The 16,435-nt window shown below is 42.4% G+C and overlaps 2 protein-coding genes across 7 annotated transcripts in view; one reads left to right on the top strand and one right to left on the bottom strand.

Moving 5' to 3' along the window:
• Window positions 1-16,435, top strand: part of dtn (transmembrane protein 132C dtn) — a 97,201-nt gene that overhangs the window by 1,935 nt on the left and 78,831 nt on the right. The gene's annotated exons all lie outside the window — the stretch shown is intronic.
• The window catches only part of LOC111243364 (uncharacterized), a 40,268-nt gene that overhangs the window by 7,776 nt on the left and 16,057 nt on the right, over window positions 1-16,435 (bottom strand).

Genomic DNA, 16,435 nt, shown 5'->3' with positions numbered 1-16,435 from the left:
TTTTGCTGTTCGGCCCTACATTGGATTGTCTAAGCACTCCTTGAATTGTAATAACGGTTACTTTGTAAGCGTACTTTGACAACGGTGCAGTTAAGGCGATTGATACAGAAACCTTTGATAAACGATCTGCTAAAAGTTGTACACGTGCGAACATCAACTTAGCTAGCAACTATCGATACTAGGCTTTGCGAGGGGCTCGGATAAAGGAGACAACCTTTTATAAACAGTACGTCTATTTGAGGTGTCCCAGCGCTGCTCCGTTGTTTTCGTGCAGCGTTTAAGCCAAATTTCGACACGCTTACGGTGTCCTAATATGATTCTATAATGTATACATTGTGCATTAATAACAGAGGCACATAAGTTTAGCATACTCTTTTGTTCTTTCTGTCCATCAGTTCTATTAGTCTATGTTCATTTCAACGGTTATGCCAACTGTCATCGTAAGTAACAAGTTTCTGCCTGTTTTACGGATGCCTAGTCTTCCTTCTAGGTCTGTGGCCACTACGCTATTGTCAAGCTTTAGCCGACGTCTTCTAACCGCAATAGCGATACTCTTGCCAGCTAAGTTCATAACTTCCACTCTGTAACTGAGTTCTGGGCCGGTACTTGCTTTAGTACTGCTTCGCCTACAAGGTTACCACCACGCGGTAATTTAGGGGTTATTCTCCTGTTGAACGATACGTTGTCGTGCTGATGCCGAGTGTCGCCATATATAGCGCTCCTACGGAACTGCTGCTACTACTGGATCTATTTATTTCATTTGTATAAAAACAATAAAAGACGCCTAACATATTATCTATACCCAGTTGGTCCGCTGGTAAGCTCAGCTGTACGCCACTATTTGTCGGCCTGGAACAAAGACATCGTAGGCTAGCATCGATTCGATCTAAGTGGCTAAGCATGGTGTGCTCTAATCTATTGTTCAGTCCATATTTTGTGTGACGTATCGACTAAGTCGTTTCAATGGTCTAGCTCGTCGTTCAAGCCGTCATTTTCCTCCGCTTCACGTATTTACCGAGCGGCGAAACCGCATCGGGTTTCTTACTCACGGTGGAGTTGACGCTGGCGCCGCTGGGAATATCGTCGGATCAGGCCGGATCACTAAACAGACATTGTCAGTCGCCTTGTTGATGCCAGCTGATGGAGAAAGAGTTACCTCTTCCAGTTGAAAGTTATGACTCAGCAGCCCTCAGCGTTGAGAAGAAAAGGACTATAGAAATGTATAGAATGTTTATTTGAAATACAACTGTCACTAAATAGGACCGTCTAAGGGTGAACGGAATCAGCTGTTTCAAATGGATTGGATTTTCGCAGCTCGCTGGTGATATGGCGGTCCCTGACTAGCTGACCGATCTATGACACTATTACTTAGCGCTTTATAACGTTCTTGTTAGAAGAGCAACATGACTGAACGGGATTCATAAAGAGGACATTCGTGAAAAGTCCTAATTTGCAGAATTGAATCCAGTCCTTATCGGAGTTAGGATACAAGCTAGACGCAGTCGTCGAATCAACAGTGGCGACGCGAATATTCAACAATTATTATATTGCGTAATGGGCGTGTCCCACCGAGCACAGCAACATCAGCAATAACCCGAACATCAACTGTCAATGGCTTTCACGCCTTTTCTACCCAGTCGACGTTTTCTTTTCTTTTTTTTTTGGGGGGGGGGGGGGGTGCGAACTGAAATCATCGACAATTATTCTTTGATTTTTTTCGTTTGGACTCCGCAACGACACTTCACCCCCAGCACTGTACTGATAGCCAGGCCACGGTGTCATCAGTGGGAAAGCATGATTCCTAACGGGACACACGCGTTGCAACGATGGTGATCGTTTTAATGAAATAGAGTTAATTGAATACGTCCGCAGAGGATAGGTCGTGATCATAGTAAGACGTCGTTGGCACCAATCGGCGAGCAATGGTCAGCAGGCTTTGGGGAAAAATCTGGGTTAAATCCTTGATACTGTATTGAAAAGACGATTTCGAAGGCTAACTAACTGCCTAATAAGTTAGTGAGAACTATTTGCCTATTAACCTAAAAACACTTGGCGAGGTGGTTTGATCCAGGAGATGACACACTTCGATTTGCGTCGGCGAAAGCTAGTCGCTATGGGCCGTAAAAGTCGAAACCTTTCCTTGACGAACGTAAAAAATACAAACGAAGAGTTGTTTATATCAGTCCCGCTTTACCAGTATCAAATCGATATAAATTCTTCGATATCAGTATTAAAAGTACGAACGTTCGGGAAGAGGCCACGGCCAGACAGGCAGATCGGTGCTATCACGTTGATGCGCAGAGAAGAAAAAAAAGGATGGTGTTGTAGAAGTACGCAGAAAAATTGGTTAGCTAGATAGATTTAGCTGAAGAGAAGGAGACCGACTGAGCCGAAATGGGCATGGGAAATCTTGAGGGTGAACTTCGACGAATCTGTTCAGTACCTGTCTCTAAAGCGTTGGCTTAGTCATATATATACACAGGCCCAATCTCTAGTCGCCTATAGCCTCATTTGGCCAGCTCGAGTTAGGCGGTGCCGTGATGTATGCGCGCTATTTTTGAATGTAATGAGACCACCAGCGAATTCCCGAATAGAATAGAAAGTCAATTATGAATGGGGAAAGTAAACTTGTGTCTGTCTGTTCAGTTATGGCTGACGCGCGTATTGTGCTATGACAGCTCATTCGATCTATAGAAATATCCGTTTTTACGCGTAATCACTCTTAGAGTTTGACAGAAATTATCGGCGCGCCTTCATACTTACATACATACATACATATATATATGTATACATGTGCTGATTTGGCTCACCACCGTCGTTGTCATGTAGCCCACCTTTAGTGCATCGATTGATAGTCTGAGTCTACTTTTCACATTACATTTTTTTATTTAGAGCATCAGAGTACCCAGAAACTCCACAATTAAGTGACAAACCAGAAGGGAAATTATTAAAATCAAATATTTTATATCATATATTCAAGCCGTTAATAAAGTATTACGAAGGAATTGGTCAAAAAAATACGTTGCCATTATCATTACGAGGGTCAGGCTGAGCGGGCGTACAGACATTCACGCTCGCTGATGGCCTAATAGGAATCGCGCCGTTCTACTTCACGATATAAAAGCATTTATTGTAATGTGTATATATATATATATATATATATATATATATAACTTGGTGTGCTAGTATCGCATAGTAATAATTTTTACACTATAGCTAGAGGTCGATTTGGGCGCTTCCCATTCTTTCATCAAGCTTCACGTCGACATTGCCATTCACGAGGTGCTACGCGTTCATCGAACGTTGTTGCTACGTGTAAAAACCAAGCTGTGACTTCGTCTGTGGCTTGCCTTTTGTCGCTACCTAGCTCTAGCTCGTTCTACTAAAAAGAGTCGATTGTCTCCTCCTTGACGGTGGCTAGCGTCACTCGTTCGCGCGTGTTACTGAGGTGAGTTGGCGCTATCGCCAACCGTTAGTTCCTGGCTAACGAGAACTACAGCCACCCCGACAAGTTGAGCTTAGCAGTTGCGATTGTCAAGGTGGCAAGGCCTACAAGCGCAGCTTCGGGCTAACGGCCAAAACACTGTATATTGACAGCATAATACACTGACCATCTTTCACGAAACACACTTCGCCATAACCCAGTCGACATTGCCCCTGCATGAGCACTGTAATAATACTTATGATCAGTGCATACATTTAGCTTGGCAATACTATGAATCGTTATGCTACCGACGCGTCTATGGGCGTATGGCCGGCCGTAGAGGCCGGTTGAACGACTCAGAGACAGGTTATCGCCATAATGTGTCTTAAATCATGTCTGTGCACAAGCAGCTCAAGGGACGCCCTTTCATGTTAAGTATACTATCCGTAATTTCTGCTGCCTGTCATACGTTTGGTAAAGGGACGATCCAGCGTTTAATGCATCGTACTCTGCGTTTATTTGAATCTGTTACTTCCGCTATGGCTGTTATTATTGCTGGGTGCCTGGTCGTGCTTGTTGCGCTACAGACGTTGTTTGTGGTTGCACTTGGTGACGGTAAACGGGTCGTTTTTCTTTAAAAGTCCGGGTTACGCTGCTTCCATCAAATCGCCGCCCTAATCGTGGACGCCATCTATAGGCCTGTTGTTTCCCGATGATAAAAATCATCAGACCTCTTATTTTTTTCCTCTCATCGTAAGAGGGCTGACAAAAAGGAAACGATCGACCAATCAATGGAAAGAAAGCTGCGTAGGCGGCCACGTAAAAGTCTACAGGAAGAGAGGGTGCTGTGCCAGAACGTCAAAGGACGTAAATAGCGATAATACAAGAAAAATTAACTGATCCTTCACTGGGACTGGCGCTGTCGCCGTCGCCGCTGATGCTGGTGCTGCTTTTGCCTCGAAGTGCAATGAGCGGTGATAAGTCAAAAATGCTCTTTTTACAAAACTGGCGTCTGCGTCTCTTCGGTACGTCTTTGTATGGGAACACTTCGGTCGATGTCTCTACGATTATCGATAGGGATATAATATGATTTTAATAGTGTGATGGTTTTATCTAGAATGAAGTGCAAGTCACCAGTAATGCGCAAAACGGCGATCTGCTCATTGGCTTTAGCCGATGAAGTCTTTGTTGACTGTAACCGTTGCGGGAAATTAATGAATCTACACAAATAAAAATTAATTTGACTGCGTGTCTATCAGTAGGTTATCTGGTGGTACAGAAAACATTTCTGCAGTGAGAAAGATTAACGGTTACAGTGCTATATAGTATGGGTATTGTGGACTCGACCTTTCAAGGAAGATTCCTGCAACTTTGATTGCAGTTACGTATAAGTTAGTGATCAGCCTATTCGATAAATTTTTCAGGGTTTCCAGTTCATAGTCTTTAAGCAAAAACAATCGATAAATTTACAACGAAACATCGAACTCGATCGAAGCATGTGACGTTCCTACACTTCTACTCAACATATGTTTGAGCACGGGACATGCATAAATCTCTATTCGGGCTTTGTAAACATATCTGAAACACTCGATGTAGATACCGAAAGCATTGTCGTCTCCTTATAAACTATTTCCTGAAGCACCACGATCATTTTACCACCCCCTATGATTCTGTATGAGGATAAATAATAATCTGACGGAACCGCCGGAGCTTTCCATCTAAGGTCGACAGACCGTCAAAACTTTGTTAAACATGCGTACGGTTCAATAGCTTAGTCGTGTATACCTTACGATCTTCTGCACGTATTGCACTACCTTTATCAATAATATTTGCCGTATATATGCCTGTGGATCTGTGGTTATACGATGATACGATCATCTTGTTTTAAGGGAAAATAAGAGGATAAGCAACCCGTTAAGCTGCCTCGATAGATTTCTGTATCCAGCTAATTGAGGGCTGGTCGATAAGTAACGACCCAGCTCTACGTTCGCTGTCTCGTTGTTCTCTTGATCTTCTCCAGAACAGAATTTATGATTCTTGTTGCTATAGCGACACACGGTTCGTGCAGTACTTGTTATTGTTATTATGCATCTGTCCCCTTCGAAATCGGCCAGTCCTGTGGGTAGCCTTGTGCGAAAGGAAGGCTCGCATTTGTAGCACAGTTCTATAATAAAGCCGCTTATTTATTGCTAGATATCGTCGCAGGTATCATAAATCATTCATTGTAATTGCCAGGACTTCTGCAACCATCATTCGGTGGACTGGTGCCGGAAATGAGACCGACGACAGGCAGGTGCTACCATCATTAACATCAACAAAAAGCTCAATTAATTAAAGCTCGCAATTGACCGCTGATAGATGACCAGGCTGGTACTAAAGATGGCAGTTTCTGACACAGCGTTCTAGATCTGAGAATAGCAGTCTTGTTACAATAGAAAGCTAACAGAAAGAGCGTAGAAACACTAATTAGTAAAGTACACACGAACTGTTGATAAACCAAAGGGTAGCAGAAATGTTGAGTTTTTTTCGGTTCCATGATACCTCATCCGTTTGAATATTGCATATTTTTAGGTAGAAGGGCTTCAGTTTATGCCTTCAACGAGTTAAACTGATCACCGGTTGATCTGAGCTGACGGGACGTAGCAAAAGCCGCTTAACTAGCGAATTACAGTCTAAAAAATATATGGCTTGGGTACGTACCTAAATATCATCAAGCCGCTAAGGCATCTAATGCGCTATGTAACTATTATCTCGTTAACAATGCTAAAGTAATTGCTTTTTACCAGTTATTTTTTCCTATCGGCCACGTTGATTAACAGCAGTATATGTGCCGCCAGCCGTCGCAACATATGGAACAGTAATAAAAAAAATAAAGCGTTATTGTACTACTAATACATTTGCTTTTATTAGTTTTCCTACGATACATCAGCCATATCTATCTGCATAACTTGGTAACAAGCAGTAGATATGTAAAAAAAAACTGCACTTGACAATCGTTAGGTGCATTATAAGGGGGAGAAAACGGCAGATACCGTTACTGTTGGCAATGCAGGGCTTCCTAATATGAAACTTAGCACATTTAGACACAGGTGTCTACGTGGGTAGGCAGGGGTTTTATATTCGCAATGATCATGCCTGTGGTTTTGCTAAGTGGCATCAGTAGATATCCATGCTCAATTTGTCGAGTGCAAAAACCTTTCTTAAATGTAGCAACCCTTTCATGTAGAATAATATATTGTACATAAGCGACGTTTAACTACATCTATAGATTGGACAATTTTGGAGATGGGCTTGTCGATTCCCGAGCACGTGGCATTTTCCCCCTGCCGAACTGGCTGTTGCTGAAAGGAGCATTAGTGTGGCCTGCCACTGAATCGTGGCCCCATTTCCTCTTATTGTCCCACCGAGTTCTCGGCCGGTATAATTGCATTGAGTGACGACTGAAATAGTGGTAGCACAAATACGGGCGGCAAAATACGAGATGATAAGAACTCGCTATGGACTCATATTTTATGGGGTACCTTGTACTGATTTTCAAGCAGAACCCACAATAGGACTTCGGATTCGATCATAATTGTTACAGAGAATGTTTTGAGCTTCTAAGCTCGTCTTCGTATAGTGGAAAAAATAGAATTACAGGCAGATGTATTGCATATAAATGTCGACGTTTCTTTTTTTCGCTCTCTTCATGTTTTTCTCTTTATGTCAAAACAATTTTAGCAACTTGTGGCGTTTCTACAGATCACATTATTTCTTGTTGCGTTGTCTAGAGGAGTTCGATTTTACAGTCCAGCTGGCGCGCACGTGATCCGCCTCTTCAGAGACAATAGAGTTTAGAAGGAGCGACGTTAAAGGGAGCAATGTTTGGACAAAAAGCGTAAAATATCTTTTGCCCTTATAGATATCATCTTCACTTGGGCGATCCACTTATGAAAGCCCGAATCGGCCCAGACCTGACCACCAGCTACATTTGGCTAGCGACCGGACCAGGAACGGTTGACAGCCTGAGACCATCACAGGAATTGTTCATAGCTCCTATGCTCTTTTCGATATCGGTTACGACTTCGCTGAAATCAACTGTTTCTTTCCCTTCCTTCCTTTATTGACGGGTAAAGGCAATCGACTTGAGTGATCAATTCAATTCGATAAACTCGCAGGCCTCACTGGACCTCAGTTCGGTCCCTCTTCAAATGTAGAAAATTAGTGGCATGCACAGCTGGTCCAGAGGATTAGTATACACGCCTCACGGTAAGAATAATTGTTTAGCCTATTAGATTCAGTTACGAATATGACAGAGGTCCTGCTAAATTCTTGAAGTAAAAGCCTGGCTTGTAGTGTTAGGTTTTAGCCCCTGAGGTTTTAGCGAGTGTGGGCCTTACAGCGTCAAGCGAATATCTTCTAACTTTGATTGGTTTACAATTAGCATTCAAGTTTAAAAAAAAATAGAACTTTAAGCCGATCCGTCGCCAAATAGCATGTATAGTACAGATGAATCTGTAACTATTGAAATACTTGAACTGAATTTAGGGACACGTGAAGTGGCCTAGGTTTCGAACGAGACGTGGGTATGGCCTATTTCGTGTTGAAAGATGCCGGCCGTGTGTACGCCTTTACTATTATATTCGTTGCACCCAGTTATACTTAGTTGATCTTTAATGTTTCGACAGTAAAGAAACACTTTAGCGCCGTCTGCTCAACCTTCGGTTCAGTATCTGATTGTTTCACCAGCTCTTGTGAAGCAAGAATATCTTTCTGAGCCCGTTTATTCCACTTCCTTCAAGCAGTATTACTTTCCCTGAAAGTTGCCCATGCTTTCGTGTACCCTTGCGCTCTGCTTCAATCATTTATATAACTAATAAACTTGCTAGAAAACTACTTAACAGCGAATAATATAGGGTCTGTAAGACACGCCGCCTGAGAGAACTAGCTAGAAGCAATGTGAACACTTAAAGGGGTGCAAGATCTTGTTTTCATTCAGTGGCCGCCTCATTAGAAGTCGTCGCGGCGGCAAACAGCGACGTGGTTACGCTGTTTACTTTCTCTTACGTTTCTCCTCCGCCAAGGAACGACTGCTTAAGAGGCGTAGGGTGTTGTCATTGAGGGCGTAAATGTCTACGATGTGTCTAAGACTGTCAGCTGGAGGTCGGCACTCTTACTACGACAGTTCGTAGTTGAGAAAGGGAGCATCTACAACGTCGCTTTCTACCACGGTATCTAAAAAGGCTAATGGAAATAGAGGCCGTGAATAAAATGAAGCAGAAGTTAAGGCAGTTTCATGGCTAGTCGAATAATAATTAGACAGAGAGTATACCAGTGGTACAACAAAGACAGTGACTTGGTTATAAACAGATATAAACTGATGAGCTGAACATTGTCTATCATGACAGAACACATCACTCGCTAGTCTTTCTACGGTACAGACAATGCAAAGTGAAAGCTTTATATAAGGATCATTTTCTGTATGAGAGAGGTTATCCGACGGCAAAACGAAGTTTACCGTTACTCTTATTAGATCCTCTAGTCTGTTTCAAACATACGTTTAGACTTGCTTCTCGGCATGTATTGAGCGACAGCAACGACTCGTAAGGTTTATTTATGTTTCCCTTCTCAGGCCCCGCATCAGGCATGTCTCTGTTTGAATAGACCCTATCCGGGAAAGGGGAGGTAGGGTCACATTAAATGAATCTCACCCGTTTATCTAATAAAAGCTAACCCAATCAGCTGTTTGTCCATTGTATATGAAAACTTCAACGAGCATTATCATACCTAGTTTGTTTCTGCATCTCTGTCTGCTGTGCTCATTCTTTATCTGAGTATCGGTGTAATACTCACGACAGATCTTCTCTCTGGGTTCTTTCTACCCCTCAGCTACATATCTTCCTGAAGGGTATTTTCATAGGGGGCCGTTCTTAGAGCTACATCTCCTACTATTCGTATTGTCTTCCATTGCTTATATCTGTCTCCTTGGCACTTAGTTGTTTTTGTTTTCTCTTTTCCCGTTCTCGAAAAGTCTTATTCAGGATGATCCTTTAGTGATTCCATTCGGTACCTCTCGTCTTTGATTTTCTCTCTGACGTTGCCTGATGCCCTTTTGGGGGTCATTTGTAATTTTCTGTACTACGTTCGTTTTACTTGGTCTCTTGGAACGTTCTCCTGTTTTCTGCAAACTTCGTTATTCTATTGTTTCGCTTGTTACAGTTGCCTCTTATTATTATCGTCGCAAATTATTTAATTTCCTTTTTCATGTTTATTGGCATTGTTAGTTTCTAGACGGTTGTAGTGCTCTTTGTTTTGGGCATCTAATGCATACCTTTTATGACGTTCCTGTTCTTTTTATTTGTACCTCGTCTATACGTTTTCATTTGTTGTCCTGACCCTCAACGCGTGATGCGAAAAAAATCGAGTTACATATGCGCACACGCAGAACAGAAACGCGAATCGTATGCTCTCACCTACCTCATTGTCGACGTTCACGGTCTCTGTCCTAAAGATTAACTCGACGACCGTTACTACAACGACTACCAGTACCATATTCCCGCATGCTATGACAATCCCGCATCATGGCGCCTCCGTTTCTCGGCCGATAAAGACGACGCGGATCTACTAATAACAATTAAAAATAAGTGATTTGCACAAAGCATATAGTATGCATCGTTGACGGGAGTTGAAGAGTCGGCAACCGCTTGGGCCGTCTCTAACATGAAAATGAGCCATACGTCACGTATACGTGTCCACCGTCAAGGTCCTTAGGTATCATATATATTCAGTCAGTGCAACACATCTTGAAGTAATAACATAGCTAGAGTTGTAAATGGCAGAGGGACAAGTGTATTAGTAATTCTAGTGCACTGCATCCACGCGAGCGAAGCGTCTTTCGCCGGCCCGGGCTCTTCTCATCCTTTAACTATGAAAATATTGCAGACGTCCGGCGGCGACGCGGACTGTATGTCATTTCCACCTGCTACGGGAGTTTTGCTGGTATGGAGATCACTACAGCAAATAACATCACTATGATGATAAGGGATGGTAATGGAGGAAATTGCAACAATTACGTTGTTCAGGTTGCTGTGAAGCCTGTTTGTCTCTTGCACACTTAACCAACAAACGAATCTTCTACGGTGAATACCAAAGAAAGAAAAGAAAAGAATCAGACAAAGAAAGGAAAAGACTACTGTGCTTTAAGAAAGTATATACAAAGGTAGGCCAATAAAAAATTCCCGAAGGACTAAACAAGTGGAAAAGGACATAAACTCGCATGAGATCCTGGATAGGGCTTACTATAAGTAGGAACAAGTGAGACCAAGCAATGTTTGATCGTTTTTACAGTTTGTCAAATAAGATTTGTATGCCTTGTTTACGGAGATCGCTTCTCGTACTATATACCTCCTCCTCTGAAACAGTTTGAGTGTTATATATGTAAATGTATATTTTGTAACCAAATCGAACCATGGTCGACGCCGTCAGGCCAACCTTTAAGACTCTTTGGCTCGTCAACGCGAAATGCTTTTTACAATGAGAAAAAAGGAGTTTGGCCCAATGAAAGAAGCTCGTTTGAAGCAATGTGAGTCATATTTTTTTAGGCCTTTTATTAAGTTTTTAGGCGAGAACACAGCTGACACGAGCTATTTCGTCGATTAAATTAAAACGGAATAAAGCGTGTTTCGTCGTACAGAATCTTCGACTGGCCCTTTGATACCTGCCTTTCGAGGACAGTTAGCCTATTGTCATAGAATGGTTATTTATACATAACATAGATGTTTTTTTTTTGTGATATGTTCCGCCTTCTTTTTGTTAGGTATATATTCACTCGATTTTACCTATATATGCCCGATTGCTGTCCTAAGGATATTTTCATTCCTAGCGTAAGCCTAGTTTTGATGCTACTTGATTTATTGGAAGTTGTTACACACAGTTCGAACGCATGCATACTATCTTGCTCTCCACAGCAGAACTTCGGAAGTAAGTAAGTCCGAATAACTGTAGCTATATATTGTCCATACATTAGTCTCATAGTAGAAATAACTTAAATCGAGCCATAAAGTCGATGAATGAAGGCCAAGATAAATTTTGTGTCGGTATCGAACCATCTCCACTATACAACATAATAGACGCTTAAGTCGCTCACGTCATGTAAAATAACGACCAAATGTAGACCTAACCGTCTTCATAGGAAGAACTTCTTAGATATTTGTCGAATATATGGTAAGCTCTACTTTAGCCGTTGGCGTTGGCTGTATTTCGCCTCGTTATGTATCTACTCGATTCCGATTTTCTCCAGTAAAAATTACATGCACACAGAATGCGTCGGCAGCATTTCAACTCTTTTCCGGTTTAAGGAGTCTTTTTGGACATAAACGGTTACCTCTGCACCGGTTGATCACCGCCTGATTCCCCGATATATGATACAAGTGTTATCTTAGAAATATTACGGTCAATTATCCGTCTTATGTAGGATCGAGTCGCTTGAGTCGCCATGAAACCTCACGAAGTTTTAGATATTTAGAGTAAGTTTAGAGTGTAGTATATTAATTTATGCAAGTCTGGTCGTCTCTAGCGAGCAGGAGGAGGTCAACCGGCAAGAGCTAATCGGTTGCCCCATGGCTAAACTGCCTTGTCTAGACACGCTGATAGGCCTGATATGCTGATTTCGAATGTGATCATCGACGCCGCAACGTCGGCTAGGTCGATGTAATGACGACGCTGCGTTTCGCTGTACGTGTACTGTATCGTAGCACTTAGCTTCACAAGACCTTAATAGGACAACAAGCGTAGTCAGAGGTCGTCCATCGTTGCATCGTACTCACGATTTTCTACCTATCGTTTTTCTCTACTCTGTGCTAAACCGTTGTATCACAAAGTTGCGCTCTGTGACCAGTTCAGAGAAGTTCTCCTGCAATAGAAAAGGTAATACACGTTCATTGGTATGGAACTCTGTAGAATAGTCTGTGTATTAGATTGAATACTCAACGGATGACCGCAAGCCGAGCATGCGTTATGGCACGGATACAACGAGATAAATAGGGAACCGTATGACTATCAATGTCGATCTGATCACGGACAAACGTGCCGCGTATCTCGCGCGTACGCAAAAAAGACTAGTAAAATAAGAATATCACTGCGTCATAAACAACGCAAGAGTGGTCATGTTAAATGAAAACAATAATAACAACGGCAAGGCCCACGCACAAGAACGCGTTTTTGCGTACTACAAGTCAGACGTACCCAACGGACAAATAGATATATACCCCAATATCTTTACCTATATCATATCAATACATTCATTAGATGCATGCTATCCCCATATTGTTTCATTTCCCCGCATTTGTTCATGTTCCCAGCAGCGGATTCTGCGTCGGCATCTGCGTGTGGAAAACTCAGCTCTTCAGACGAATATCTCTACGAGCATAACCTATCAATGAATATTTTCGCAGTTGGTGTTAATACTGATTGTGTATTGTTCTTTCCGGCGCTCCGGACGGCAACAGCAGCACCCAATATATATACAATCCGAATCCGATTTATCGACGCTACCCACACTGTAACAAGCAGTGTGAAGCTCATTGTCGAGGTGGGCAATGCGCGGTGCAGGACACCGTCGGCGACAACGAACGTCGGGTGCAAAGCCTGTAGTGGTGAAAACATCACGAAGCCCCATGCTAAACACGCCCTTCGAATTAACGCCAAATTCCAGTCCGTTGGCGGATCTAGTCCCGTCAAATACCACCGACATGGGACGAGTGCGATCAATTCAGTGTCACAGGCATTTTCGAAACGTTAAAATATCACACCGTCATGGTTCATTTTGGATGTTATTCGAACGGCCCACGCCACAGTTGCTCTTGTATTCTGTGTCCTCGACGCTGCTGAACGTTGAGTGTTTGCCACTTTTGTTTTTTTCATGTAGTTTTTGCCGTCGGCGTTATCTGGAGTATGACGCCCCAGGTTGCAGCTGCTCCTCTTTAGCGTCACGGATATCGTCGCCGCTGGAATCGGATAGGGTCCCTTTGATGTAGCGAGCAACGTTCCGCTCGGCCGAATGATTCATACGTTGATATTATTAATGGTGAAAATGCCAAATGCGTTCAATATCTCTAGTAATTAGTTAAGATTATAGAAATCATGTCTGCTCCTTTATTGCTGCTGGAAAGCCTGCCAATCCGGCGTATAGTTCTTATCATGGTGTCAGCTTGATTTTTGTCATTACTAGATAACCTCACGCGGTACAATCAGTAGCCTCGTCGGATCAATACTGTTCATCATATTATTTTACTGAACTATCAAGCACAGCAGGTCAAATGCACAATCACAATAACAACAAGGGAATCAACGTGCCTCTGTCTATCGGCAATTCCCACTGACACAGTCAACTAGACCTTCATAAATAAGGCAATCATCGGAGCCACGGTCTATTTCCGCAATACAATCATCCTACTATTCTATGACCGCTACGTGATTATCGTTCGTGTATTTATTTAATTTAATCCCTCTCTTTCCTTGCGACTTCGTTCAAGTGATGCCTACCCGAGCGATACACACAAAAGTTGACCATACATCTCTCCTGCGCACTTCTTAAAGTACCATGAATTCTACTATCCGCCTCTTTCAGAGTCGTTGTTGTCGTCTATACGAATCGCAAAACCTAATATAATATATGCACGCTTAAAAATAACCATAATGGGTACGCCGCTTGACAGTGTCGCTATCATCTTTCTAAACGCATAGGGGCGCGTCAACAACAGCCCGCCACTTAGTCAAATACAGACAGGCAGCTTTGGCTGGATCAGGTTCAGCTTACGCTCAATGTTGTCATTGCTGCTGGTTGTGTTGTCTGCTGTTGGTGAAAGTGACCGCAAACCACGTCCACCAGATGATGCTCACGTTGTGTGATATAGCCGACATGTCAACCGCCGCACTTTTGCTACCTTTAACCGATCGTTAAAGGGGTCGGGTAGCGGTGAGTGCGTCGGCCATATGATCATAAGATGATCATCATCATCATCGGATCTTAGCAGACAGTTATCGCGTTATGGAAGAGCGCCAAATGGGACAGATATCGTGTACTCACTTGCCTGTGATGGGTTGAGGAGTGGTGTATTTTTTCTATTATTGTCCTTTGGCCTCGCTGTTGGTGTTACGAGGCTTGTTCAAACTGTTACGGTAGGCTCCGACTAACAAGTTCATAGCCAACGTTTGTTCATTATCGTGGCATGGCCTACAGTCGGCCTTTAATGTGCCTATCCGCGTCACAGAGATTATATAGTAGCCACGTGTATCAGATGCCCATCACTGCTTGCAAAAGCCCTAAAAGTAGTAAACGACGGAAGATTAGTTATGTTGCGCTAGTAGCAAAACACAGATAGGGCCCGTAACACGGATGGCATAGAAGACCACAATAGCTGGTGACCTGGTTAACAAGGACGTAAGGGCCTGGCAAAGGAAGAACAACATTCTACATAGTCATAAAACAACCAGCTGAAGTGCCATATTACGCCAGACAGTGACGAAAGTCATAAGGTCATGGATTAGAGCTGTGATATAATGACGCGAGGCCAATGATATGGGAAATTCATTTATTTCACACACACTTTATCTCAGTGGTTAGTGAGTTGTCTTTGTAAGTATGTTGAACAACTCCAGGGTATAATTACTAAGCAACTTTAAGTTCGTACGCTAATCATCTTTAGGCATAGGCGAACCATTACCGATTACCACCAAAAATTAGGCTGCTGAATGCAACACGAACACTCTGTTATCAGTATAAAAACAGTTTAATTAAAAACGGCTTGAATTTATAGCTACGACTTGTTTTCCGATATATCTATAGATATACGATTTCTTTAAGTTAGCATTTTCTTAAGTTAGATACCAAAAAGTCAAGATAATGCTCAGTGATCTGCTCATGTAATAAATCTTGTAGCCACTTATCACAGCATATGACGGCGTCGGCCCGTTGAGCCAAGACTCGCTCCCGATTTATGATCTGACAATCGGTCCCGGATAGCGGTTTCGGTAGTCTACTAAACGGATTTATGTGGTTTGCCGTTATTAGACTCTACCGGTCGAGAGATATCTCCCGATCGAGGCCCGCTTGACGCACTCATAGATGCCTGTAGGAACAGTCAATTTTTACGATTTCGCGTTAGCAGTAATCAGAATTGCATATAAATCGGCTAGTCCATGCCGACCAGTGAGGTGGTTTATGCATAAGTTGAGGTATCTTAATAACATCAGACGGCTGAGCTGGCTCGACCGGAAATTAACCGTTGATTGCTGTTGTCAAAGGCCATGTTTCTCTAGATAGGCAGGCCAAAACAGGTAGCAAGAAGGCTCATTTTATTGTGAATTTACTCGCTTCAGTGATTTTCTTTTTAGGAGTGTTTGTTGACGTACACACAACAACATATACAGTCGTTCTAGAGGTCTAGAGAAAACTTGTTTTAGCTAGAGATTATTGTCAAACTTGCTAAACTTCGTAATTTGAATGCAGTATGATATGAATAAAACTGTTTGCTACCGTATGCCCCTGGGTGGTGCGTGCTTAAATTGATTTGTTAGCACAGAGAAAGCACGATTGCAGGGATGTTCAGAACGGAAATTACCACCAACTTTATAGTGAGCTAAAGATGCCTACGTATACGACTAATGAACGTAAAGGTCGACTAAGGTGAGGTAATATGCAGCCGCTCGGAGTTGGCGAGAACGCGGGTGACGTGGACTGATCAACAGCAAATTTTATCGAATTTTTCTAAAGGCTATAATCAATTTATGTACTAATATATGCAGGTAGGCAGGAAGACGGCTGTGTATTAGCAAAAGTAACTCGTGTATTCTATATACACGTGGTAAAGCAAAAATTACTTGACAATTTGATAGATTTAATTTGGCATCTGCTAAGATAACAGAAAAGTGTTGTAAAAAAATAACGGTGAAAAATATGATCAATTCATTAACTTCCAAGAAACTATTACACTGCCCTATATATATAGTTAATGAATCGATTATATATATATA

Source organism: Varroa destructor, unplaced genomic scaffold, assembly GCF_002443255.2.
Source record: "Varroa destructor unplaced genomic scaffold, Vdes_3.0 BEIS01000001.1, whole genome shotgun sequence".
Taxonomy (NCBI): Eukaryota; Metazoa; Arthropoda; class Arachnida; order Mesostigmata; family Varroidae; genus Varroa; species Varroa destructor.
This window is presented reverse-complemented; position numbering and strand designations above follow the sequence as displayed.